Raw genomic sequence first — 26433 nt, forward strand, 5'->3', positions numbered from 1 at the left:
CCAGGTTGCAGTGTCAGGTTTGGGAGGGGCTGGCTGGGGCACAAGGTTACTAAATTGTGGAGCTGGGCAGCAGGCAGCCCCCGCACTCTTGTACCCTCCTGCCCCAGCCAGCTCCTGTCACTATCTACACGAGCGTTTTGGTGAAGTTATTTACTCCACTGTAAGATAGTACTGTCCTCAGCACCCCCTCATACTGGCACTTGTGTAGACAGTAACACTCTACTACAGAACTAGTCAGCTCCACAGTAAAGCACACATGTAGATGTACCTTCTATGGTTTAACTTTGATGGGTATTATACATATATCAAATCTATCACCACTATTAAGAGTTAATAAACACTTTGAGGAAGTATTTATATATATTTTTGTCTTGTATCCAATGCAACATTAGTGAAGATATGATGATTTCAATACCTGGTCTTTTCCCACCCAACTCAACAAAGCAATATTGTCTTTTGACAATTTTCTTTGTATGCCTTCTATAGTAATTTGATCTAAGAAATTAGGTTATGCAATTAAACTCAGTTATTCATAAAATTCTTAAAATATAGAAATAAAAAAAATCATAATAGATCATCACCATGCTCTGTTTTTTAAGCAAGCTAAGGTCACAAAAATTGAACTTTTCTGACATAAAACAAGGGCAATCCAACTTGTACTGCATGGATTTGGTGAAAGTGGGGAAAAGAGCTATTCTTTCTGCAGAGAAGCACAAAAGCATAAGATCTAGAACTAAGGACCTGCAATAGAAATTTGAGGGCTTGGTACCTACTGATAAGAAGGCCCCACACCTCCTATTTTAGAGACAGGAATGACAGAGTGATGTATAACTTTGCAGCCTTGTTCAATTGTACCTTTAACCTCTCTCTCATAGGCCTTCCAAGTATCTCAAGTGCCTCATGTTTCACATTCTTAAAGGATGTAATATTGTGGCCATGCTTCTAGGGTTGTACAAAGGTAATGTTCTGAGAGTAGCTGCTAGAGCGAAGGGCAGGAATACCTGAAGCTCCATTTTTTGGAAGCAACATTAAGGAATCCCAGGGAACCCTACATGTTACAAACCCTGCAATATTTTGAGATGTTTTGGGGGATGTCATACTGTTTTCTGGAGTGTTTTTTACAGAACACTGGCATGTGTATTCTCTACAGATAGGTAGCATTAAGCTGCTTTCAGCCATATCATCTTTCTGTTTCTATACATTGTGGCATTTCATATCAATGATAGCTTTTATATGTTATAATAGAGCCAGAATTGCATAATATGATAAGGATTTTGAGGTGACATTCCCTAAACAATGAATTTCTTTCAAACCTGGGAGAGACTTGAAACCTAAGTGGCTAAAGAGAAGTAATCACTAAAAATTAGCATCCAACATGGATATGATCAATAACCAGGCAAACAGACTTTCAAGGATGCCCTCTGAAGTATATGAATCAGGCCCTCTACATGACAATGAATTCACATCTTAAAAAATCCCTGCCATGGCAGGGATGTCACCAAGGAACAGGCTATCCAAATAAAGACATTTCAGTGTGGAACTGAAGTTAGAGACTGTATCATTTGTATATATCTGAAAGTATGCAAATATTTGCGTGTTCAAAATTAGATCAGGAAAGATTTCTCTCTGAAAAACAAACATACCATAAGAGCAGGAACTTATGTGCATAGTATGGAATCACCAAGAACCCAATGGATAATATATATAAATGGACAGATAAGAAACCATGCTTAGGCCTTGGCAGGAGAGCAAGGGTTTGTCCAAAACTTCCTGGGCACAAAGGACATTTTTATATGTGCTCCAGGAGAGTGTGTGCGTGTGTGTGTGTGGGGGGGCAGGGGGGACACTTTAATTTGCTGGGCTCCAAGAGCTGCTCTAATGAAAGTGCTGTGTGTGTCTCATGTATCAGCACCTCCATGCTTCAAAACAGTGGCAAGGGGACTTGAACTAAAGCTCGTTGAATGAGCTTTGGTTCAAGTGCCTTCACTGCTATTTTGAAGCATAGTGACACTGATACACAGGATGCAGAGGCTGGCTAGAGCATGATTACCACACTCCAGCAGACTTAATCGATTCTGCTCTGGTGCGCTGTAATAACAGCGCATCAAAGCAGCTTCCTGGCTTGTGTAGAGGCATCCAAGGTACTTTGGTCCCTCAGCTGGTGGTCTGAATAGAAGCTGCATTCTTGGGTTTAAGATGCAGGGTAAAATCAGATTGTGGTTCCAATTTTCTTTCTTTGTTCTTGTATCTCTACTTCTCAAGTGCTGTTCCAGATTTCTTACGTTTACTATTATTATAACAAATCTTTTTGTAATCTTTTTAAATATACCTGTCAGTTACAACTATGATTTTGGAGCATTTGACTAGGCAGGCCTTTTCTATGGAAAGGGAGATCTAAAAATCTCTGAGCATGTGATCAGACAAGGATCTGATTCTTTTAGCTGACAACATCCCTTCTGCTAAACTCTGGCAACACCTAGGTGAGGCAGGTAAAGTTGAGGCATCACTGGTCAGGCAGATGACCTTTGAAGTACTCAGTAGGCCTGTGTGAAGTGGCTAGTATTTGCTTCAGATTTGGATTCGGCCGATTTGGGAGACAGCGATTTGATTCGGTGATTTGAATCACTGTCCCAAATCGATACAGTTGGATCCGATTCAGAGATTTGGCCGCTGCCGAATTATCCAAATTGCCAAATCACACAGGCTCCACCTCCTGCCTGCTCTCCCAGCCCCAGCAATGACTGCCTAGCCCACCCCAGCTCCCAGCTCTCTAAAAAAAAAAAAGCCCGCACTCACGGGATCCTGCTAGGCGGTGGGTGATTCCCTCTGCCCCCCACTGCATGGGGGACTCTGCCATCACCCCCCCTGCTTTCCCACCCACCATGGCTGCCCTGCCTGCCCCAGCTCCCAGCCCTTTAAAAACAAAAAATGAAAAAATCCCCCACTCACCAGCTGCTGCCCAGTGGGGGGTGATCCCCACTGCCCCACTGCCCCACACCACATAGGAGGCTCAGCATGAGCCCCCAGAAGCCTCAACACCACTGCAGCAGCTGGTGAGTTCAGGATTTTGGGGGGGTTTTTCCCCTAAAGGGCCAGGAGCTGGGGCAGGCAGGGCAGCCACGGGGGGGGGGGGGCTCAGAGAGCAGGCGTTGGTCAGAGGGGCTCATGGCAAAGTTCCCAATAGAGTGTGGAGAAGTGGAGGGGCAGTGAGGATTGCCTCCCATATGCAGCATCCCGTGAGTAGGGGCTTTTTTTCTTTTTTTTTAAAGGGCCAGGAGCTGGGGTGGGCAGGGAAGCCATGGGAGGGGGCTGGAGGAGTTGGTGGAAGTTGGGGGTGATCAGGGGGGTTGAAAGAGCAGACAGGAAATGGGGCCTGGTGGGGGTACCCCCCATGGTCCCCTCCCCTGCCCCCTACTTACCACCTCAGAGTCTGGGTCCAGCTCCCTGCTGCAGTGCGTGGGGACTGCCTGAATCACTAAATCTTTCCAAATTGATTCAGAGAGCTTCAAATCAATTCAGACCTTTTAATTGGTCCCCTGATTTGTTTCAGATTTGGAGATTTGGCCACTGAATTGGGCTGAATCTCCTCCGAATCAAATCAGCACCCAAAGCTTCGCACAGCCCTAGTACTCAGTCTAATCTCAGTGGTCAAGAAGCAAATGAGAAGATGAGTTTGAGGCTGAAAGTGCCCCTGAAAGTGTGAGTACACTTTGGAAATGTGTCTAAAAGGCACACCTGGCTGCATCTGGGGCCAGGGTTTGCCACACACAACACCCTACACAGATAGCAATATTCAGAGACATATTGTTTATGTTTTAGTGCTCCACTATCTCCAATCCTCTGCCTCTCAACAGAGAAAAGCCATGAACACAAACTAGGATTTAAATAATATTTTTGTAAGACTTAGTATATAAACAGCAAATTGCATTGATAAAAGTAAATGAAACATATTTTGTTTTTAAATAACTTCATTGTTAAGTTAAGCAAAATAATACAGCAGTCTCAGAGATTAATAGGATGGGTAATAAGGAGCAAAGAATATTATGAAGTCAATAAATAATTCAGCAGTTGTGACATAGCTTTCATCTAACCTTTCAGCATAAACAAAAGTCAAGAGAGCCTTGTATATTAACTGTAACCCTAAAAGATAGATATGGTGTCAAGCAAATATGAAGAGGAAGACCCTGTTGATTTATCTGTTTTAACTATGCTGAAAGCCCTTACTCTCTTCTCTGATCAGTAGGGGGGGAAAAGTAGCATGTGCAAGAGATATACAGATAAAGGAAATGATGATACATAAAATGTCAAGAGCAAATATAGACCTCAATAAACAGGTTCTAGATAATGTAAAATAGAAACATAAATCCTTACTTCCCTCATAAAAAAAGTAACTCAGCAATCATAAACAATGTGTTATGTAATATAATTCAGCATGAATAATTTAATGTAATTTAAAGTTGTAAGGAAGCATGGTCTGGAAAATTGTGGATGGGGAGGATCAAAAACTCACAGTTCTAAGCCTGACCCTATGAAAACTCTATGTCTTTGCATCTTTCTGTTTCAATCTTCTGGTCCTCACAGCAGAGGTGAGAAGACTGATAAATGAATGGCTACTTAGTCCTTTGAATAGGTACAATCCAATTAAGAATGCTAAACTGTAAAGGTGACCTAGAAGGAAAGTAGGGCTGTGCAAAGCTTCAGTTGCCGATTTGATTCGGAGGCGATTCGGCCCAATTCAGCAGCCGAATCTCCAAATCCAAACTGAATCAGGAGACCCATTAACCTCCTATTCAATTCAGAGAGATTCGATGATTCAGCCATAGGAACAGCTTTACATGCTTTTTCTACATACCTCAAGGTATCAGGCGGCTCGTGAATGCTGAGATAGTGGGGCAGATGAAGCGTCCCAGAGAAGCGCAGGGCAGGGTCTGCCACCAAGCGTGCACTACTACCCCCGCCCCCCAACTCAGCAACTGGCACCTCCTGGGTTTTGGGGGCACCCAGGGTCCCCCTGCAGCCAATCGCTGAGCTGGGGGAGTACAAAGGGGGCTGAAAGTCCACTTCTGGGTCTGCTACCAAGCACGTGGGGGACCCCCCTCGCTCCTGTGGGATATTCCATCCACCCCACCATCTCAGCATTCATGATATGTGCCTGGTACCTTGAGGTTTGTAAAAAAAAAAAAATATATATATATATATGTCTATATATATATATATATATATATATGTCTATGGCTGAATATATATATATAGCTATGTCTATGGCCAAATCGCTGATTCTCCAAATCAGAATTGAATTTTCAGATTCAAATTTGGCTGAATTGAATCAGTGCAGTGATCCGACTCAGCAAATCGAATCACTGTCTCCTGAATTGGGCTGAATCTGAATCAAATCCAGCCCACTACTCACATCTCTAGTGCTGTTCACGTCTTAGGTATCCCATGTAAAAATTCCAAAGCAAATAGTCACTGGAGTACAAATTTGATAAAACGTACAAACTTTGTTAAACAAACAAAACCCCAAAACAAAGAAACCGCCCCCTAAAAGAAGTATAAATGAAATGCACTGATATCAGTGTAAGATCAGGGACTTCATGTCTTGCAAAATCTTGTTTAAGGAAAGGGAATAAATCCCCTGCCCAACCCATTTGGAAATCAGAATGTAAATAGTTATATATATATATATTTTCATTTTAACGATTGGTATGCTGTGATAATTCAAAATTTTAAATGTGTTTCATCGAAAAATAAAGTCATGACTGAACATTGGAATTTTGAAAAGGGTTTTGCTCATCTCATTCATTGTTCTGTTCAAATAATTGCTTAATTTTATTTGATCTGAATGACTCAGCCTTGGCCTTGCTTCAGTTTGAAATTCTATCAGTGGATAGAGAAACAACACAGATGCAGTAGCTGTGTGAGGACAGATGGAGCTGGGCATAAGCAGAAAGTATCACTCAGGAAGGTGGTAAAAAAGCTATTTTGGGTTTCTTCAAGTCATATAATGCTGAAAGATATCAGACAACTGGAACAAATTGGTCTTGATGGGATGACATAAGGCAAAGAACGCAGTGATTAAAGAGGTATCTGAAAAAAGAAAAATAATGGCACACTTGCCATCAGTTTAAACTCAGTTTTGCAAATGTGGAAACTGATTTTGGGAAGCTTAATTTTATGGAAGCCTGACTGATATACCTAGAACCTAATTTTCAAAGAAGAGGAGCCTGAAAAAATCCATTTGAGGTCAGTGGGATCGACAAGTACTCAGAACTTTTGAAACATGACATGGGTTGGGCATTCAAATATTGACAACAAAAATCTGTGGGTGCTTTAAATCATAACTGTAAAATACTGATTACAACTTACATATTTTTAAAATAAGTTATATAGACACTGTTTCTTCTATAAAAAATTTTTCTTCTAAAGAGATCTACTTGTGTTGTTGATAAATAATTTACTAATCAAGTGTTTACAAGTGTTAATTTATTTTCCTTTTCTGATTGCCAAGAAACCCTCCCCCATCATAGTTTGTTAGTATCAAATCAGTTTCTACCCACTGTTTTGAAGTGTGGGGACACTGAATACACAAGACACTGAGGTTGCTGAAATGATTAATCGAATTTGCTCTGATGTGCTGTAATTACGTCCCACACATCTACAGGTATATACACATCTACTCTGTATATAAGCCAATATATACAGAGGGAGATAATATCCTGGATAAGAAAAAAACATTTTCTACATGTGGCATTTTAAGTCTTTGGCATAGTAGGTCAGATGCACATGTAGAGATCTTCCCATGCCAGCAAGGCAAACTTAGTCCTGGGAAGAAAGTAAGTGTTACTACTTTAGCCCTTCCACTGTGTTATTGCTATGAAGATGCTAAGCCAGGAGTGTTGAACCTCTGGTCAATGGGTGAAAGGCCTATGTAGCCTTGGAAACTCTCTCACAGGGCTCCCTCATGACTTGGGAGGGGGACAGCAGGGGACAAGTGGCAGTTAATACTGCCATCCCTCCCTGCTTCCAAATCCCAAGCCTGGTGTGGTGGCTTAGTGTTGGGCCACAACGCCTCCCCTACATGGCTAGATCAGGGCTGGGATGAGCCCCTTTTCCCCAAGTAGTTGGATTGTGGCCAGGGCAAGCCCTCTCCCCAGTGTGGCTGATTCGGGGCCAAGCCATGCCCCTTCCCTCTCAGCAGAGCCAGGCCATGCCCTCTTCACATCCAGGTTGGGGCTGGGCCATACCTTCTTCTTGTGGGATTGGGCCATGTTCACTTCCTCCATGGGGTTTGACTGGGTTGAGGCCATGTCCCCACCCCACCACCAGGCCAGGCTGAGGGCAGGCCAAGTCCCATTTTCCCACATGGCTGGATTGGGGCTGGGCTGTACCACCAGGTCCCCTCTGTATGGCCAGATATGGCTCCACTGCACACGTCATGGGTGCCAGATTAGGTCCACCATCCAGAACCAGCCTATGGAGGGACTGGACACAAAAAGATTGAGCACCACTGTGTTAAACGTTTATGATGAACGTGTACCTGGATTCTTCATATCTTGCACCTTAAAGTAAAAGAACTAGATCTCCCAAAGAGAATCTTTAGCTGTAAAGAAAATAAGGCCAACTGCAGCAAAGGCTATGCCCCAAAGCACCTGCTTAGTGCTACAAATTGCAATACAGAAGATGCACACTAAGGATTAGCATTCATGCAGGTTTGATAAAACTGAAATGAATTTATTTTCACAATAACTGTTCCTGAAGTAAGCATTACAATCAATATTTTTCCTTAATCATCAGTTATTTCAACCTCGCTGTCACAGGGTACCGCCCAAAATTTTGGAATTACCCTGCTCTAAGGGCAGTCTGCCCTGCTCTCACCTGCCAGGCCTTGATGTTAATAGATATATATTGCAGGAAGCTTCCCTGATCTTACTATAATGACCACCTGAATTGTGGTCATGGCCTTATGGGCCAGTCACATGACTCCACACCTCCACTACACCATGTCCCATGCCTTGCAGATGGCATCCTTACATATGCTTTACTTATTACTGATAAAGCCCCTCACTGGGCCTTGTGACCCCGTGGTCTCTTTCAGCCCCACTCAGGTTGCCAGACCCCTTAGTCTCTCCTCTGGTGCCTCTCTGATCCCCGAGACCCCTCACTCACTCACAACCACTCTCTAAGCTACCAGGCCCCTAGGTATTTCTCCCAGCTTCACTCTGGGCTGCTGGACTCTTCTGGTCTCACTATGCTTGCTGGGCCCCACTATGTGCCACAGACCCTTCACTGGGTCTCACTATCCAGCCCTTGGACCCGTCTGGTCTTGCACTCCATTTCTGGACAGCTGCTAGACTGCTGGACCCCTCTTCTCCTACTATACTCACTGGGCTTCACTATGTAGCTCAGGCCCCTCTGATCAATCCAGCTCACTGGGCATCTAGGCCCACATGGTTCTGGTCTTGTTTAGCCTCTCACTGGGTCTCTGGAACCAGGCAGTCCTGGCTCTTCCTAGCCCCTCACTGGTATTCTGTACCTGATCTCTCCTGGCCCATCACTGGGTTTGTAGACCCTCATGGTCCACATGGTCTTCCTTGACAAGTACTTTTCCATTGGGGTGTATTCCCCTAGCCTTCCCACAAGGCAATCAGAGCTGAGGCCTTCTGGTGCCCCATCCTCACTTTTCCCTGGAGTGGTCCATGCATGGCATTTCATGGAGGCTGCCCTGCCAAAGGCAGCTCCACCATGCTAACCAGTTCCAGTTGGGTACAGTTTCAGGCCTTACCCAGAACTGATCTTCAGGCCTTCCTGATCTTACAGGTTTCTCTCTGGGATCCCCCTTGATGTCCTACACCCTTGCTAAGCTGCTAACCGCTGATGACCCTGGCCCTGGCTCCATGTCCACTCTAAATCCTCCATTCTCTGGCCCCCAGATCACTCACAGATCCCAGTCTTTGATCCCTCTTCAGAAAGCCTAGCATCAGCCATCATTATCCTGAGCTACGTACTGCCTGATCACTCCCCCTCAGCTGTGCTCCCCCCCACAGGAGCCTTTGGCCTCTCCTAGGCCCTGGCTCACCTCCAGGCAAGTTGAGACTCCATGCTCATAGTTCCAGCAGTCTCTCATGGTGCACACTTTCACTCTTTGGCCCTTCCTGGTCTTTGGCCCCAGCTTGGACCAGGTGAAGTTCCCAGGGTCAATCCCCAAGCTGCCAGCCCTCTCCTCTCTGTGGGTTCACCTTCTCAGGTCCCTCCATAGATCATTCCCTCTGTCTCTGGGCTTACCCAGAGCTCCCAATAGATCTTCTTACCACAGCCTCCTTTCCTTCTCGGGGTTCATCCAGAACCCTCAATAGGTTCCTGTGCTCTGCCACACTCACTGGGTTCATCCAGGCCCTTTCCTAGGTCTCTCACACATCTGACCCATTCTATCAGGGCTCTCCTAGATCCTCAACAGGGCCTCTAACCCTCAGCTACTCTTCCAAGGCTTGTCTGGCTCCTCAATAGGCCCCTGTCAACACAATCCATTTCTCTGGGCTGGCCTGCCTCTCTTGGCTCCGTACACACAGCCTGCTTCCTAGGGCTCATCTGGCCTCTCAGCAGGCCCCAGGCACTCAGCCCCCTTCTCAGGATTCTGGACCCCACACTGGGCACCCAGGAACCTATTCTACCTCCTTAGTTCTTACCCAAACATCCAAATATCACTCTCCTTGCTGGCAGTCAGAAGTGGCAGCCTTCCTGCTGGGTGATGTTCCTTCATCAGCTCCCAAGATGTTACTGCCAGCCTTGCTCTCGGGCTTTGGGCTCATACCTAGCCCTCCCCCAGTCAGATGTACATGTGTCAATCAGGTGACTCCCTTGATCAGGCCTAGCCTCACCTGCTGGCCCCTGAGTCAGCTGACTCTCTAATTAGGCTTGAACCCACCTGCCAGTAGCTCAGCAGACTGCCTGTCTTCTTAAAGTGGCACTCTCATCTATAAAATCTTGTTCTTAATAGAGAACCTCTATTATATCCTAAGAGGATTTTATATGTAAAACTGTAGTTACATGCACAACTGAAAAAAAGAGAGTTGGTTTAAAAAAGGTCCATATCTGTTATATCCTGTACCATCAAATCTGATGTTGGGTCTGACCTCTGCATTCCGTTACTGGTGAATAGGGCCAGGAGCCAAAATCCTTGGATGGAATGATTTGGTAGAGGGCCACCAAAGTCAGAGGTCCATTGTCTGACATCAACTGAGTAGCCTGCACAAGAAGCCACAGTAATTGATTCAAAGATGTTTTGAATTAAGTGGGCTCATATTGTCTCCATTCTCTCTGGGCCTTGGCAGAAAATTGTAGGCAAGATAAGGCTTTCCCATTTCCAAACTCTATACCCATTCATCATATATTCTTTAGTATGGCATGAAATAAGCCCTATGTATTGAAGAAAGACAGAGGAATAAGAATCACTAATGTACACTTGTACATTATAGAGAGGATATATTTGCTTTCAGTAAGGAAGAATATAATTAATACCATAATGTAGTCTATTTACAAAAGACATTACAGTGATAAAAAACCTCATAAATAGTTCATAAATGTCAAAACTTGAAGCTCCTAACATCATAAAGCATTTTAATTTCATTTTTTACTCTTAGTGAAGTATTTAGATATACCCTCTCCTCACTGTTACTGAATTATGGTTGAAAACCAATCAAAGCTACAGCAGTTGACCTGAAAAATGTCTCATTGATTAGGGAACTACATAATTTTGTTCACAGTACTAACAATAATTTGAACTACCTGCAGAGAAATGCAAAGATAATGTTATTTATTTGCAGAAGTAAACTCCATGATATTTTAAAGATAAAGTATTTTAAAAATACGTAAACACACAGTAAGATACACACAGACTAGGTGATAGAGCATTCATCACTTACATTCACATAACTAAAGAAAAAAGTAGTTAGCCATGTAAGTCTGAAGTTGGGAGAAGGCAGGGTGGCTCCTTAGGTCCCTGGAACATGTTCATTTAATGGTGCAATGAGATCTGATCCCCAGATCTCAACAATCACATCTTCTGCCATGACACAAAATGCATGGCAGGACACACCATTTTGGAGTTAGGAATCAGATCATCCTAATCATGCCAGTATTACTAGCCAATGGAAGGGGAGCCTGGGATCATAATCCTGCTCTGGTAAATTGAAAGCTGGGTGCCCACAGCCTAGCTTGAACTGGTACTGTCCCAGGGCTGGGACCAACCATTAGCTGGTTGTGAGTCTCAGCCCCAGAACTGGAGCTGGTGTGAGAATCTTGTATGGTCCTGGCACTGACTATCAGCCTCAGGACCAGCTTTAGCATACTGGAGCCAGTTTGAGACTCTGGTGTGGTCCCAGAGCCCTGTGCACTGGGATGTCAGTAAAACTTATGTGAAACTTCATCACAGATTGGCACCCAAGGAGGGCAACTTGAGACCCTGCCACCCTGCCTGACAAGACACAGGACTACCAGGGTAAGGGTGAAGATCTTGTGAGGAAACAGCTTGAGAGGCTGGACATCCACAAGTCAGCTGGCTTGGATGGAATGCACCTAAGAGTGCTAAAAGAGTTAGCCAACATCATAGCAAGGCCAATGGCAAGGAAATTTGAGAACTTGTGGCACCCGGGAGAGGTTCCTGAAGATTGGAAGAGGGCCAATGTGGTGCCTGTCTTCAAGAAAGGAAGGAAGGAAGATCGGGAACTACAAGCCAATCAGTTTGACCTCAGTCCCTGGAAAAATCTTGGAAAAAGTCATCAAAGAAACCATCAACCACACGTTAATGGAAGGCAACATTCCAAGAGACAGCCAACATGTCTTCATTGTGGGTAGGCCTTGCCTGACCAACCTCATTTCCTTCTATGACCAGGTGATGCATCACCTGAACAAGGGAGAAGAGGCTGTCATATATTTAGATTTCAAAATAGCCTTTGACTTGGTCTCCCATGATGTCCTCATGGTAAAATTGGGGAACCGTGGCCTCAACAATCTTAGGATCTGATGGCAGGGGAACTGGCTCTGTGGTCAGACCCAGAGCATGATAGTCAATGTAACCAAGTCAACATGGTGCATGGTGACCAGTGGCATTCTCCAGGGCTAAGTACTCAGAGTAGTACTCTTTAATATATTCATAAGTGATCTTCATTTAAGTGTCAAAAGTGGACTAGCTAAGTTTGCAAATGACACTAAATTATGGGGCAGTGCTCTCACACTACAGGATAGATTGGCAATTCAGGACAACCTGGACAGGCTCACAAGGTGGGTGGATCAAAACCTGATGACATTCAACATGGAGAAATGCAAAGTGAGAAAAAAACCCCCACATCATACTTAAAGGCTTGGCAGTGTTACACTTACTAGCACCATGACTGAAAAAGACTTGGGGGTCAAGATTGACCACAAGATGAACATGAACCACCTATGTGATGGTGGCAAAGAAAATAAAACTCTGGTTTGCATCTACTGATCCATCTCAAGACCCAAGAAATCATTTTCCTGCTTTACTCAGCTTTCGTGAGGCCGCAGCTGGAGTACTGCATCCAATTCTGGGCTCCACACATTAAAAAGGATGTGGAGAAGCTCAAGAGAGTCCAGAGGAAAGCTACATGCATGATTAGAGGTCAAGAGAACAAGCCTTATGAGGAGAGGCTGAGAGACATGGGACTCTTTACTTTGGAGAAGTAAGGGCTCAGGGGTGACTTGTTGGCAGCCTGTAAGTATATAAGGGGTGTGCATCATGAACTGGGAGAATCCCTGTTCACTCAGGCACTCCAAGGGAAGACAGATTCTAAAGGTCACAAACTGCTGGAAGACTGTTTTAGATTGGACATAAGGAAAAACCTCCTTACCATCCAAGCCTCCAGAGTCTGGAATAGACTCACCGCAGAAGTGTTGCAAGCACCTATTCTGGATACCTTTAATAAATACTTTGATGCTTATTTTGCTGGGGTGGTCTGACCCCAGCTGACTTCTTACCCCTTGGGCAGGGGATGGACCTGATGATCTCACCAGGTTCCTTACAGTCCTAATGTGTATGAAATCTATGAAATCAAATGAAATAAGCTGTAGCTTACAAAGGCTCAGGCCTCTGAACAAGTTGGTCTATAAGGGCATTTATACATGTGCTGGAGACACATGTGCTTATTGAATGAGCTTTAGTTAAAGTGCCCCCACCACCATTTTTCAGTGCGGGGATGCTGATACACATGATGCTGGAGTCTGCTGGAGCACAGTAATTACCACTCTCCAAGAGACTCAATTAATTTTGCACTTCAACACACTAATTACAGCACATTGAAGCAGCCTTAATGCATGTGTATAGGGACCCTAAGGTGCTGCTCTACCCTGTCCTACCTTCTGCCTAACTTAGGAAGTAAAGATGTTGTTTTCCACCTGAGGAATGTAGAATGGAGAGAAATAAATGGTAGATTCAAACCTGCCAGCTTTATTCATTTGGATTAATATATTGATGATTTTTATAGGATTATATAAAGAACAGAATTTGATTGAGTGAAAAACAATTTCAATTCCAGGTTGTTGTTTTGGGGTTTTTTAAAATGGTGATTCAGGACATCCATTTAAAATACTGAAATTTTAAAGAAAATAAAAAGTTGGATTATATTTCCATTGAAATGGAGCATTTTGATATTCCCCACTCAAAAAAATGTCATTTGAGGATTTTTTATAGATCTGACCAAAAATGTATCATTTTTGGACTAGACAGCTGCTTGGCTATACCAGTTCTTTAGTGATGAATCTTAAAAGAATCTTACAAAAACTGAAAACCTGGCCATGTTACTAAAGATGAGTATAAGAGTAAAGCATGTGGAAACAAAATTAGAAACATCAATGTCAAATTAAGATACATCTATAACAGGAGACAAAAAAGGTAACAAAAAAGCATTCTAAAAATATGTTAAAAGAAAGAAAATGGGCCAAAGAAATTGTAGATACCTTACTGAATGTGGAGGTGAAGCTAATAATGAACACTGTGGAGAAGGCTGACATGTTCAATGTCTTTTTTTATTTCAGTCTTCACAAAAAAGGTCAATTGTCAGATGACAAGCACAGTTAGCATCAAAGGGGTGCAGGGAGGGTCAGTACTCAGCCTATAATAAGAAAAAAAAAGTTAGCGATTACGTAGGTAAGGTAATCAGCAGGATCCAAGATTCCTCCTAGAATGCTCCAGCAATTAATTGGCTGAAGTAACCACAGAGCCATTGGCTGTTATACTGGAGAACTCATGGAGGGTGGTGAGATCACAAAAGACTACAAAAGGATGAATAAGGTGCCCATCTTTAATAGAAGGAAAAAAGGACAAGTTGGAGATTTACAGGCCTGTCAGTCAAACTTTAATTCAAGAAAAGATACAGAAGCAGATAGTCTAGCAATCAAGTTGTAAGTACCCAAGGGAACAAACAATGCAAAAAGTATTATATTTCTTCATATACCACAAACCCTCAAGAACAACATGCAGCTTATTTTTGGATGGAAGAATGTAGAATTTTTTTTCTAGAGTCACAGCAGAGAGAGTACAGAATGCAGTAACTCACCGTCAGTGAGTTAATGGGCTGCCTCAGGAAAAAGTTTCAGCAGTTCAGCCAAAACTGATATCGATTCATCAGTGACTATGACAGGGTTAAAGATGGATTCCACCATTACTTCCATGCTGGCCTAGAGAAAAGTACAGTGTCTCCATGCTTCTTTTCCAGAAAAGAAAGTCAGTTTAAAACAGATACCCTGATTTTGTAGGCCTGTTTTTTGGGGAAAAGGGTACATGTGATATGTGAGTAAATATAATAACCCACAAGGATTTGAGAAGGAAATGGCAGTGCTTCCACCTTGAACTGGGTGAACAGAGAAGCTAATACCCCCTCAGGTGGGTGCCAGGTCTTTTGTAACATGATAGATGAGTTTATTCTTAGTTTATCTGATGTAGGCTATTCAAATTTTGGCAATTACTTTTTTAGACATTTTTGGTATAGTGCTCTAAATTGCAGAATGGTGATTTATATAAATTTGTGTATTATAAAATTCTTTTATGTTTCAGTAATGGTAGTAAACAGCTTTTACATTTCAGTAATGGTAGTAAACTGAACCAATGCAAACTAGGATGGATAACTTGTAGAAACCAATGTTAATGCCACAATAATAGAAAACTTTAACAACTGTATCATTAAGAATGCAGTAATAAAGTGGTAATGTGTTTGCCTTTTATAATGGTAATGATAAAGACAGACTTGCAGAGAATTAATAACTTTATATGGCAATTCCAGGATAAAAGTCACTGATAATACTAAGTAAATGAGGGCATAAAAGTGGTTGACCAGGCAAGCTAATGCTTTTCATTAAGCATAAAGAAAACCTTGCATTAAAATGACCCAGATATTATGACCATTTATTTTGTTGGCCCAACACACACAAAGATTTATGATTATGACCAAAATTTAAAACAGAAACATGTGTTTTGCAACAGAGTGGGGCAAAAAGCATTTGGGAAAATAAATGTCTTGACATGTTCACTAAGCTTTTATTGAACTTTGCCAGAATGCTCTCTTATACAATTTTGCCTTCTCCTGCATCAGTGTCTAATCAGATACTCTGATGGAATTTAAAAGGTACATATTTTAGCAACAAATGCAACACTATTTACATGTTTAAGAGTGGAGGAAGGCTGTGATATTTCTGGTGCCATTTTGTTGTAACTGATGATTAATGCTGGCTTTTTATGGGGCAGCGGTGAATAAAATTTGTTTCCATTTTGTATAATCCTCAAGTGTTCCAGCACTATCATAGGAAAGTCAGGCTGGAACAGACCCCACAAAGTCATGTAGCCCAGGCCCCTGCTCAAGGCAGGTTTATCACTGACTAAACCATCCCACCTCAGCATCTAACCTACTCTTGAAAGCTTCCATAGTTTCTCTACGTTGCCTGTTCCAATGCCTGACCACACTCATAGTCAGAAAGTCCTCCTAATCTCCAAACTCTTCCTAGAACTCCTCCTGCTGTAGTTTGACACTATTGTTCCTAGTCCTGTACCCTGTGGCCACAGAGAGAAGTCCATTTCCATCCTATGATTGCTCTTCGTGTATTTGAAGACTTATGAAATCCACCTTCAGTCTTCTTTTCACCAGACTAAAGTTCCCAGCTCTTTCAGGTTTTCTTCACAACTCTTTCCTTCCAGGCTCCTAATCATTTTTGTTGCTCTACACAAGACTCTTTCCAAATTGCCTACTCCTTTCCTGAAGTGTGAGACCCAAAAGTGGACAAAGGACTCTAAGTGAAGCTTCACTGTTGGCCAATAGAGAAGAATTACTTCCCCTGGTTTGCAAGCGACCCCTCTGATAATAGAACGCAGGATATTGTTGGCTTTTTTTTGTGCAAGAAGAGCACACTCTTGGCTCATATTCAGTTAGTGTCCACTGGTCCTCCAAGTCCTTCTCCGTAGTACTGCAGTATAACCACCCATTCACCAGTCTGTATTTATGAATGTAATTTTTCTATCCTAAATGCAGGAATTTGCACTTGCATGTGTTGATTCCCAGTTGGTTGATTGCAGACCATTTCTCTATTCAAGTCATTCTGGATGCTAGCTCTGTCCTCTGCGGTATCTGCCACTCCATCCAACTTGGCATGGTCCACAATTTTGCTAATGGTACCCTCAGTTCCATCATCAAAATCGTCACGTAGTGGGTTGGGGACTTGATTAGTTCAAACAGTCCATAAACTTCATTCAGCTCTTTATTTCCTCATGGACCATCACAGCCTTTCATGGACCATCACAGACATAAATCAGTACTCAACTCCTCAGACTTCGGGTAGATAGTACAGGTAGCATTCAAAGTCCTGAGTCTTCTCCAGCTCCTGAGAAGTTGCCTCCCTTTTGCTTTCTCCACATTACAGTTTTCCTTCTCAGTCTGTCTCTGACTCGGTTTCCTGATGTGGTGTTGCTGCTTCTGGTCTTGCAGTCCCCAAATCTTCTCTTAGACCCTGTGAGAGTGCCCTAGTCTGGTGTTGCAATTGCTAACTGAGCACCTTTCCTATCTCTCTCCATCTTCTGCAGTCTTCCCTCTCCTCTTTTTCCTCTCTTCCTCTGTGGGTATCTATCTTCCATTGAACATCCAATTATTCACATCAGCTGGCCCAGTCGACCTGGAAGAGATGTAATCAGGCTTCACTGCTCACAGCTAAGCTATAGTCTCTGCAAGCCTGCAGTCTTCTATTCTGCAGCCTGATGTGTTTAGCCTACTCCCAGACCCTATTAGCCAGTAGTGCAGACTATTGATGATATTAAACAATACCAGGACAGACCCCTGGGGGATCCTACTTGATACTTCCTCCCAGCTTGACAGTAGGCCATTTATGACTATACATTAAGCAAGATGAATCAATCAGTTATGTATCTGCCTTACCTTACTTTTGTCTAGTAGTAGTTACTTAGCTCATTAATGAGAATGTTGTGAGAGAGTGTCAAAAGTTAGATAGCCCCGTCTAGGACATTATGACTTTCTTATATCCTCTGCTTCCTCATAAACCCCGTGACACACCCTGACCCCGATGTGGTCAAGTGTCCTTAAGACACACACTTGAAGGACCTTTCACACCTCCAGTCCCACACCCCTCTGACTCTTAGACAACTATTTACACCCAAGAACAGACTGAGATGCTCTAAAGGTCACCTCCTGTCTCACCTAGCTCTTGAAGGGATTTTGCTAGCTAGAAGACCCTTGTCCAATTATGAGCTCAGAAATTTTAGATCCCCCCTGCTTGTACAATCCAATACTCTGAAATCATAGTTATAACTGGCAATAAGTATGTGATAAAAGATAACAAAAAGATGCAACAAGGGATGTAAGAAATCACTAACCATATTTTAGATATAGGAAGACATATAAGAACAAACAAACAACAGAAAATATCATAATCACAATCTGACCTTACTCTTCATCTTAGGGCCAAGAACGTAACTTCTACTCAGCCCACTAACTGAGGCCTAAAAGGTTTCCCTATGCCCAAGGAAACTAAAGACAAAAAATATCTTGTCTGGCAAGGTTTAAGTATGGCTTCTTATCTGGCTATTTACGTATATTATCTACCTGATTCCTGGGGATGTTGTGTGCTTTGATACATATTCAGTCATTAAATCTTCAGTAAACAATTGTTTTAATAACTTCCCCCCCCATATATGCAGCTAAAGTATGGGTGCTTTTACCCAAGATGTGTATTGCAGACTCACCTAATTAGCTCCATAGTAAACATCCCAGCATCTACACATGCAGTGCTATTAGGAAAGAGTAAGCTTATTAACTCCACTGTAGGTTAGTACTTGTAAACATAAGTACTAACCTATGGCAGTATTCTTTAGTGCGCAGCAACATGTGTGTAGACACTGACAGGACTGTTTTGAGCATGAAGGTGCTTCAGTGTGGGTGCTGCCTGCTGGCTAGCACCCTTGTGCCCAAGACAGCCCTTCTGCAGCATGTTGAGATGGGTTGGACCAGCCCCAGTTGGCAGGCTGACCCCCTGGGCTCCCTACCAGTTGGTTCTACTCTGAACCAGCTCCACGTGCTACAGCCCTGGGCACATATTTTAACATGGTGCCCAGGAGAAATAAACTCTGTCATGATGTACACTAGTGTTTATTGCTGTGCATTAATTGCATGTGTAGATGCACCTAATAGGAATGGTCTTGTTCTCAGTGCTTGTGATGATACAAAATATCATAAATTAAATTCAACAATTTCCATCACACACTGTAGATTTTGGTTACATCTAGGGAACAGACTTTGTTTATAGACTGCACCAGTAGTGAACTTCAGGCAGTAAGTATGCGTGGCTTTTTTTCCCCTTTAAAACAGTTTTAAAATGAAGTTTACTTCATTTTTTTTTTATTCTCTTCTTATGCTTCTAATAACACTGTAACCTCCTAATGTATTTTTCTGAATGTAATGATGCTCAGAACTCTTTCAGCTATAGGAATTTGTGAGAGGTGCTGAGCTAGATCTGTGAACTACTTTTTACACTTACTTTCCTGTGTATCCAGGTAGTTAAGGGTACATAGAGAAATCACATGGAATAATGTGCTATATATTGAGTCAGGGTACAAACACCAGAGTATATGTGAGACTTAATTGGTACAGACAACCTTGAACAGGTTCTCCATACAGGACTGAAGTTTAGTCCTAAAGAATATTTTTAGCAGTTTTCCAAACAGTAAAACGTATATTACCTCAGACTACCTCACATGTGAAATAAGTTAAATCAGTGGGATATGGGTGTGGGGGAATTCAGCCAATATGAAATAAAGAAAAAAAATTCATGAGGAATGTAATAATGTAACTGTGTAAATGGTTAATTTAACAAGGGACGGGTTAATTTAACCAGGCCTAATTTGTTCCTTTTTCTCAATTCAGAGCTTTCATGTGTGAGTTTATGAACCTGGTGTGTAAGTCAAAATAGCTGCATTGTGTCTGATTTAACTTGCCTATTCAGTGATTAAATCTCTCTCTTCAGACATGCATATTTCTTCCTCATGTTCAAATCTGGCTGACAATCCAATTCCTGGAACTAACTTCAGGGATCATGCTCTTCATCTTAGGCATGATAAAATACCCAATGCCTGAAAGAAAGTCAAGGTGGAGAAGATTTCAAAATTTTGTGATCACAAAAAGCTGAAAATTAAGTGCAGCATTGTTAATCTGATCACATTTTATCTTGAATAAATAAGTGTCCACTGTACCTAAACCTTAAGATGCTGAGTGACTAGACATTAGATGAAAAACAGAATCTATGGAGGTAGTGACCTCCCATGTCAGTTTTTAACATCAATGTAGAAAAAAATTAAAATCTCATACTTCACTATTTGGGAGTTTTTGGTGGGGTCAGCCATATTGGTTTGGGGTTATATGATAGACAGAGTCTTTGGTTTGAGTTGTTATCTTTTAATAAGCCAACTTGGAAGTGGGTTGCTGTTTTTAGCGAGCTTTCAGATAACACATTATCCTTTTTCAAGCTAAGGGGAGTGCAGAAGGGGGTGACTGCCCTGTGTATACTGGGGAATCCATCAGTAATCTACTGTTGGTCTAGTATACAACTACTGACAGATTACTGTATTATCCTAAAGCTTGCTAGAAACATCAACTTCCAAGACGGTCTAATAAAAGATATCAACTTGAACCAAAAGACTCTGTCTATCATACTTCACTATTGATAGAGTAAGCTGCTCTGTTCTAGATTATCCACAGTGGCATGACACTCTTTCAGCAGTGTATAACTGAATTTAAATGCCACAGTGACATCATAGAGAGGTGCAAAGCAGAGACTATGTAGGACAGTTGAAAAACTGTAGGTAGCATGAAATCAGTGGCTCAGGTAATGGCTCTATAGTATTTATTTTGTATATGCTGGCAGGTTCTTCAAAGGATTATTTATTTTGCATATGATGGCTGGATCTTCAAAGGTTCCCCTTTCAACTTGTATTTACTATGCACAACTCTTTGCAACGGTAGCTATGAGGCTACTGAAAATGGGTGCTTATTTTACTTATTGCTTTGTTATGGAACAGTGCAATGGGACTGCCAGGATCAGGCAACAAATGAAACATCATTAGTGTTCTGTTTGTAGTATCATATGCTATAACTCAGTGTGGCACAGTGAAAGCCACCTCCCATGGAAAATTATTAGATATTAATTCCAGGTTTCCCATAACTAACAGTTTGCACTTTAGAGGAGGAAAGGGGAAAGATGCATATCATTAGGGCTGTGTGAAATTTTTCCAGGTGTTTTGTTTCAAAGATGTTTCTATGCGTTTTGACTTCAAAACAGTGAAATCGGAATGAAACAAAAGGCTTTGAAACAGCTTCAGAATGACACAAGGGCATTCAAAACGCTTTGAAAGTTTCAAGTTTTGAAGCTGGGCTTTCTTGGCTTCAGCGCTGGTCCTAGGCAGCAGAGGCAGCCTCCACTCATCTGGTGCACAGATCCAGGGGCTCGCACCCTTGGGAGAAGTCCAATATAGCTCAGCAGCCCTCCCAAGGGTGTGAGCCCCCATATCTGTGCCCTGGATGATAGGAGGCTGCCTCTTCTACCTGGAAATGGTGCTGGATGTGGGCTGCACCCAGCACCAGAGAAGATTGCTGCTGCTGCCTGTCCCAGGTGGCAGAAGCAGCCTGAGCCTCCTCTCATCTGGGGTGCAGATCCCAGGGCTTGCACTCCTGGGAGGGCTGCTGGGCTGGTCCGGACTCGTCCCATGGGTTCCAGCCCCGGATCTGTGTGCCAGATGATAGAAGGCTCAGACTGCCACTGCCACCTGGGACAGGTGAGAGCAGCAATCTTCTGCAGTGCTGAGTGTAGCCTATGCCCAGAGCCAGTCCCAGGTAGAAGAAGCAGGCAGAAGCAGCAAACTTTTCCGGTGCTGGGCTCAGGCTGCGTCCAGTGTCAGTCCCAGGCTGTGCCCAGTGCCAGTCCCAGCTAGCAGCGGCAGCCTCCTCTCATCTGGCATGCAGATCCAGAGGCCCACACCCCTGGGAGGGGTCTGGCACAGCCCCGCAGCCCTCCCAGGGGTGCAGGCCCCCAGATCTGCACCCTGGATGAGACGAGGCTGCTGCTGCCATCAGCAAGTGTCAGGAGTCGTGCTTGAAACAGTTGAAGGTGCATTTTCCCCATAAACTTCTGTACCTATCTCCTTGAAATGTGGCAGGCTTCATGCCCTCAGAAGGGGCTACCATCCCTGCAAATGTCATCCAAATCATGCAAGAAATGACAAGGTTTTAGGCATTTTCCTGATTCCCCATTATAGCCTAAGGGTGAAACATTGAAATGCATCAAAACAGTGAAACAGTTTTGACTAAATGAAATGGGACAGTGCTTTGAAATGAAATAAAATGATGAAATAAAACACTGTCCCTTCAAAATGGATGTTGAAACGAAACAATGGTGTTTCACACAGTATTACATATCACCACCTTTGCTATCTTCAAATTATTAAATTAGCCATAGGTTAAGTATAAAATATTCAGACTTCATTCATCTTAAAAGCACTGTTACTATAAAACTGAACTGGAAATATCTTGGAAAAACAACTGCACATATTTGGAGCTCCCCTGAAAGAAATATTTTGGCACTGCTGGTTCGAGTTGTAGTTAGAAATTGAAATGAAAAACCACTTAGGACTTGGTCCAAGTCCTGTGAAGTCAACAGAAGCTTTCCCCATTTTACATCTTAAAAGAAAATCCTATTACAAATTGGGAAAAAAAGAAAACAGTAGCATTAGGCTGTATTTTTTTTTTTTATTATTATCTAAACTAGTTCGCTCACCATTATGTAAAAATCCAGTTTATAAGTAGGGACCTACCTAAATCACAATGAGACAAAGGGATTTTCACGGGCCACTCACACTACAGAACTGATTTTGTGGTCATCTGGGGACAGCCCCACAATGCTGATTGGCTGAGAGGCCAATCATTTATCTTCAGACTGCAGCATTGCTGCAGATTGCAGCTGGTTTCTCAAAAGATGGCACTGAAACCCTTTCCCTTTCCTGAGTAGTGCTCTCACAGAATCTACATCACTAGCTCCACCTCACAACATCACAAGAAACCCTTCTTTTTACTGTGATCACAGAAAGTACTGTTTTTTTGGTTTCCGCAAAAACTGCAAAACCATGATTTAAGTAGATCCCTATTTATAAGCAATTATCAATACTAATGCTTAGTAGAGAAAGACAACTGAATGAATGGAGTTAGCCTAGTTTATACTGCTCTTGTGTGGCTCATTTGACAGAGCAGTCATAGTGCTTTAGAGATTTTCCAAATGCAATTTAAGGTCTCATAATGAATCTAGTTTATGCTATTGAAAGATGCTAATACTATACTTAAGTGAGAGTTACGAGGAATAAAGATCACTATTAAAATTCAACTGATTCAGGAATTATTTTCAAAGAAGAATGGTATTCCAGTTCAAGTTATTCTTTTGTCTAATTCAAACAGTTTAATACACTAATGGGATTTTATTCTTGTCTTAACTATAGGGCTTTCTCAGTATGTTAATGATGACATTTGTGCAGATTCTGTTAGCTAACAATCTTCCCTGGTGACAGTTACATATACAGAAAACTCTAGATTTTCTTATATTGCTTCTAATAAGGTAGAAGATTTTCCTCAGAGAAAACTTGAAAATGGCATATCTCATTTTACTTTTTCCTGTATAATAATTCTATTTCCCCTTTTAACACAGTTCAAAAATAGAGATAATATAATTAGAGGTAGGAAAAATATTTGGCGAAAAATTTGATAAAAATGAAGTTTCATCTATAAAAGTAAATGTAGGAAATGAAAAAATATTTATCTGCAAAAATGCTGAAATGAAACATTTCTCTATAGGCAATAGATTGACATGAGAACTTGTAGGTAGTACTCTCAAAATTGAGGAGGAGAAAAAGGTACTCACAGTGGACACTCTCCTAATCAGGAGTAAGGCACTATGGTTGAAAGTAAAACAACAGGTTCACATCCCCTCTGTATCTGATTCGGAGCAGAGAATAGAAACAGAGTTTCCCCGTCCTCTAGAGAGTACTTTGATCACTGGGAATTAGAAAAGTTCATTCGCTATTTTGAATGGTGCGTAAGTCCTTTCCAAATCTAGTCCTTTAGGGTGCTTATAGATGTGTTTGTTCACATTCTAATTGGAACACTCCAGTGTAGCCTCAATGTCATGTGTATTAAGACCCCCAAAATTTCAAAATGGCCACGGAAATACTTTAGCTAAACCTTGTTGAATAAGCTTTAGCTAAAATGTCCTACAGCCATTTTGAAACATGCAGGGGCATAATACATGTGATGGTGAGCCACCTTCATTAGAGTAGCTGTTTAGGAACTGCTCTAATTAAAACACCCCCTCCCACCCCTGACCACATATATAGGCAGCCTTCATTCCAAATTCCTTATCCTTTTATTTTAAAAGAATAGTAATAATTTAAAGTAAATGAAACAGTTTGCTCACTTGGAATAGTTTTATCTTTTATTGGACTAAATGTATAGTTGAAAAAGAAGTTTGACAAGCATTTGGGCATGTACTGCTCTCACTAAGGTCAGGTCAAACTTTAGGAAGGGCAGTATGTCTCTGAAAGTTTGTTAAAACTTCTCTCCCGAAGATACCAGTAAAATAGATCTTAAAAAATGCTAGCCTCTCATACACAGCCACAACAACCCCCCACCACTCTATTACAATATATATTTTTTCAATTTATAAAAGAAATACAATTATTTTGGGTAAACCCAAAACATTTTTAAAATTTCCATAACACATTGGGAGTTAAAGACCTAAATCACCTAGAGATTTTTGAAAAATCTGACTCAAAGTAATTTGACTTGACAGTCCCATAGGCGACAAGTCCAGCCTATATCTTTGAGGATGTATAAATATTCAGTGCACCAATCAACACTTGTATCTCTTTCAGTCTATCTTTAATTATAATAAATATATTTATATAATAACATCAACAATGAAAATATCACTCCTACTCTCCTGTTACACTTCATAAACTGCTTTTTTTCTGTATGCTGTAAGCTTAACAATATCAATCTAGAAATATATCTTTGATTCTTGAGGATGCTCAAATCCTCCACAATACAGATGCACTAAAATAATTGTGATGTAAGACACCATTTTAAAAGACAGACAACAGAACAGTATATGAAAAAGAAATCCTAGCCTTCTGATATATAAAGTCATCAAAATTACTACGGGTTTTTCTTTAATTACGGAGGCCCAACATCTCACAGTCCAAATCCTAATGTAAAATTAGAAGTACATTATTAAATCACAGAAGGTAAGCATCTTAGGCCTAAGGGGTAGGTTCAAAAACAGAGGGCTGGGGGGAAAAAAAGAGAGAAAACAAATACATTTTGGGAATGGTACATTGACAAAAGTTTAGTTGAGTGTGATGCTCTGAGCTATCTACTGGATAAAAGAGATTCATGTCATTAAATTCCTTCTGTATGGAAAAGCAGATGCAACCCCCTGGGGATCATTGAACTCTAGCTGAAATATTCATGAAAGGTAAGGTGTTGTTTATTATTAATAATTCTATTGCTTACCATAAAAATAGGACACAAGTTGGTTACATTACTCAGTAGGTTGTAAAAAATCTCTCCCTCCACTCTCTTGCAACCTTGTTTTTTATAAATGTAATTTTAATGAATAGGAAACTGCACTGAAGCTGCATCTCTATGTGGCTAATTCATATTAATTTATAATCTGATTCAAAGTGCTTTAAAGGCATAAGAAGCGAATTTAGCAAAGGAAAAGCAAAGCAGAATAAAAAGAAAAGAGCTGTCTTCAGCAAGGTGCAAAGTCAATGGGGTTGTTCAGGTGCTTAGCATTAAGCTGATAGCCAAGTACTTTCTTGGCTCATGGTGACAGTTCTGAACCCTTCGCATGTTTGAACATGAGCTGAACACAACACTGGTCACATCAGCTGAACACACCACTTCTGCTCTTAGGAACATAAACAGCCTAATTCAAAGCTTACTTAAATCACTGGATTTTGGGCTGGACTTTTAACTAGTGCTAAGGGTACATAGCATTAAACACAATAAATACATTTTAAAAAATTCAAAGAATGCAGGATTGGACATAAACAATTGGGTATTCCCAGGGAATACCCATCCAGAAATGGTGAGGGTCTTTTTGTAACAACATCTCATGTAACTGCTTTGAGTTGCAGTTATTAATTCAAACTTCCAAATCTTGATATAGCAGGACCCTGCTTATGTTTCTCTGTGTCTTGAAGTTGAAATCATTTCCTGTATCTGTGAAACAAAGCAGCCTCACAGTATTTCCTAACCATTCTATTAACGTATATCAGATTAAACTAAGTACATACAGGTAAAATTCTTGTCCCTCTAAAGTCAACAGTAAAACTCCCAGTTCTACTTCAAAGGTGATTTTAAGCAGAAGTAGCTGTCTGAGTAGTTTTAAAGGTATACACCTTGCTTACACTTAAGGGGCTATGGTTCACCTCTTGAAAGATTTACACGTGAAAAAAGAACTGAGTATTTCAAAATTAAAACAGCTGAAGTTGTAGAGTTATTTTCTGATATTCAGATATAACAGCATACCATCAACTGAAGAACTCAAATACTACAATCACCAACACATTCTGGTCTCTGTGACTTAATACCCTGAATAAATATTCTTCTGAAAGGTCATGTAAACTTATTCATTAATGATTTGAGGACTCAAATTGCTCCATACCTCATGTACTCTGACTGCTTTATAAATTCTTACCTTAATTTGTTCTTCAAAATTTATATGGCACTTAAAAAAAAAAATCCTTTGACTTTATTCTTTATTTTGCTAAAGTGAAATATATCTATGAAACTTTTAAGGAGTCACCTGCCACTTTAGTGAATGGAA

General features: G+C 41.5%; 1 protein-coding gene across 4 annotated transcripts in view; it reads right to left on the minus strand.

The window, feature by feature from the left end:
- Window positions 1–26433, minus strand: part of MGAT4C (MGAT4 family member C) — a 698999-nt gene that overhangs the window by 149135 nt on the left and 523431 nt on the right. The window contains exon 1 of one of the 4 annotated variants that reach the window (XM_090042644.1): window positions 13972–14074. The exons of the other annotated variants lie outside the window; for them this stretch is intronic. The gene's annotated coding sequence lies outside the window, so the exon portion shown is untranslated. Of the gene's footprint in view, window positions 1–13971; window positions 14075–26433 lie in introns of those variants that run through there. 4 annotated transcript variants of the gene reach the window in all.

The sequence above is a fragment of the Crocodylus siamensis genome, chromosome 4 (genome assembly GCF_052110815.1).
Source record: "Crocodylus siamensis isolate JL-2025a chromosome 4, ASM5211081v1, whole genome shotgun sequence".
Lineage (NCBI taxonomy): Eukaryota > Metazoa > Chordata > Crocodylia > Crocodylidae > Crocodylus > Crocodylus siamensis.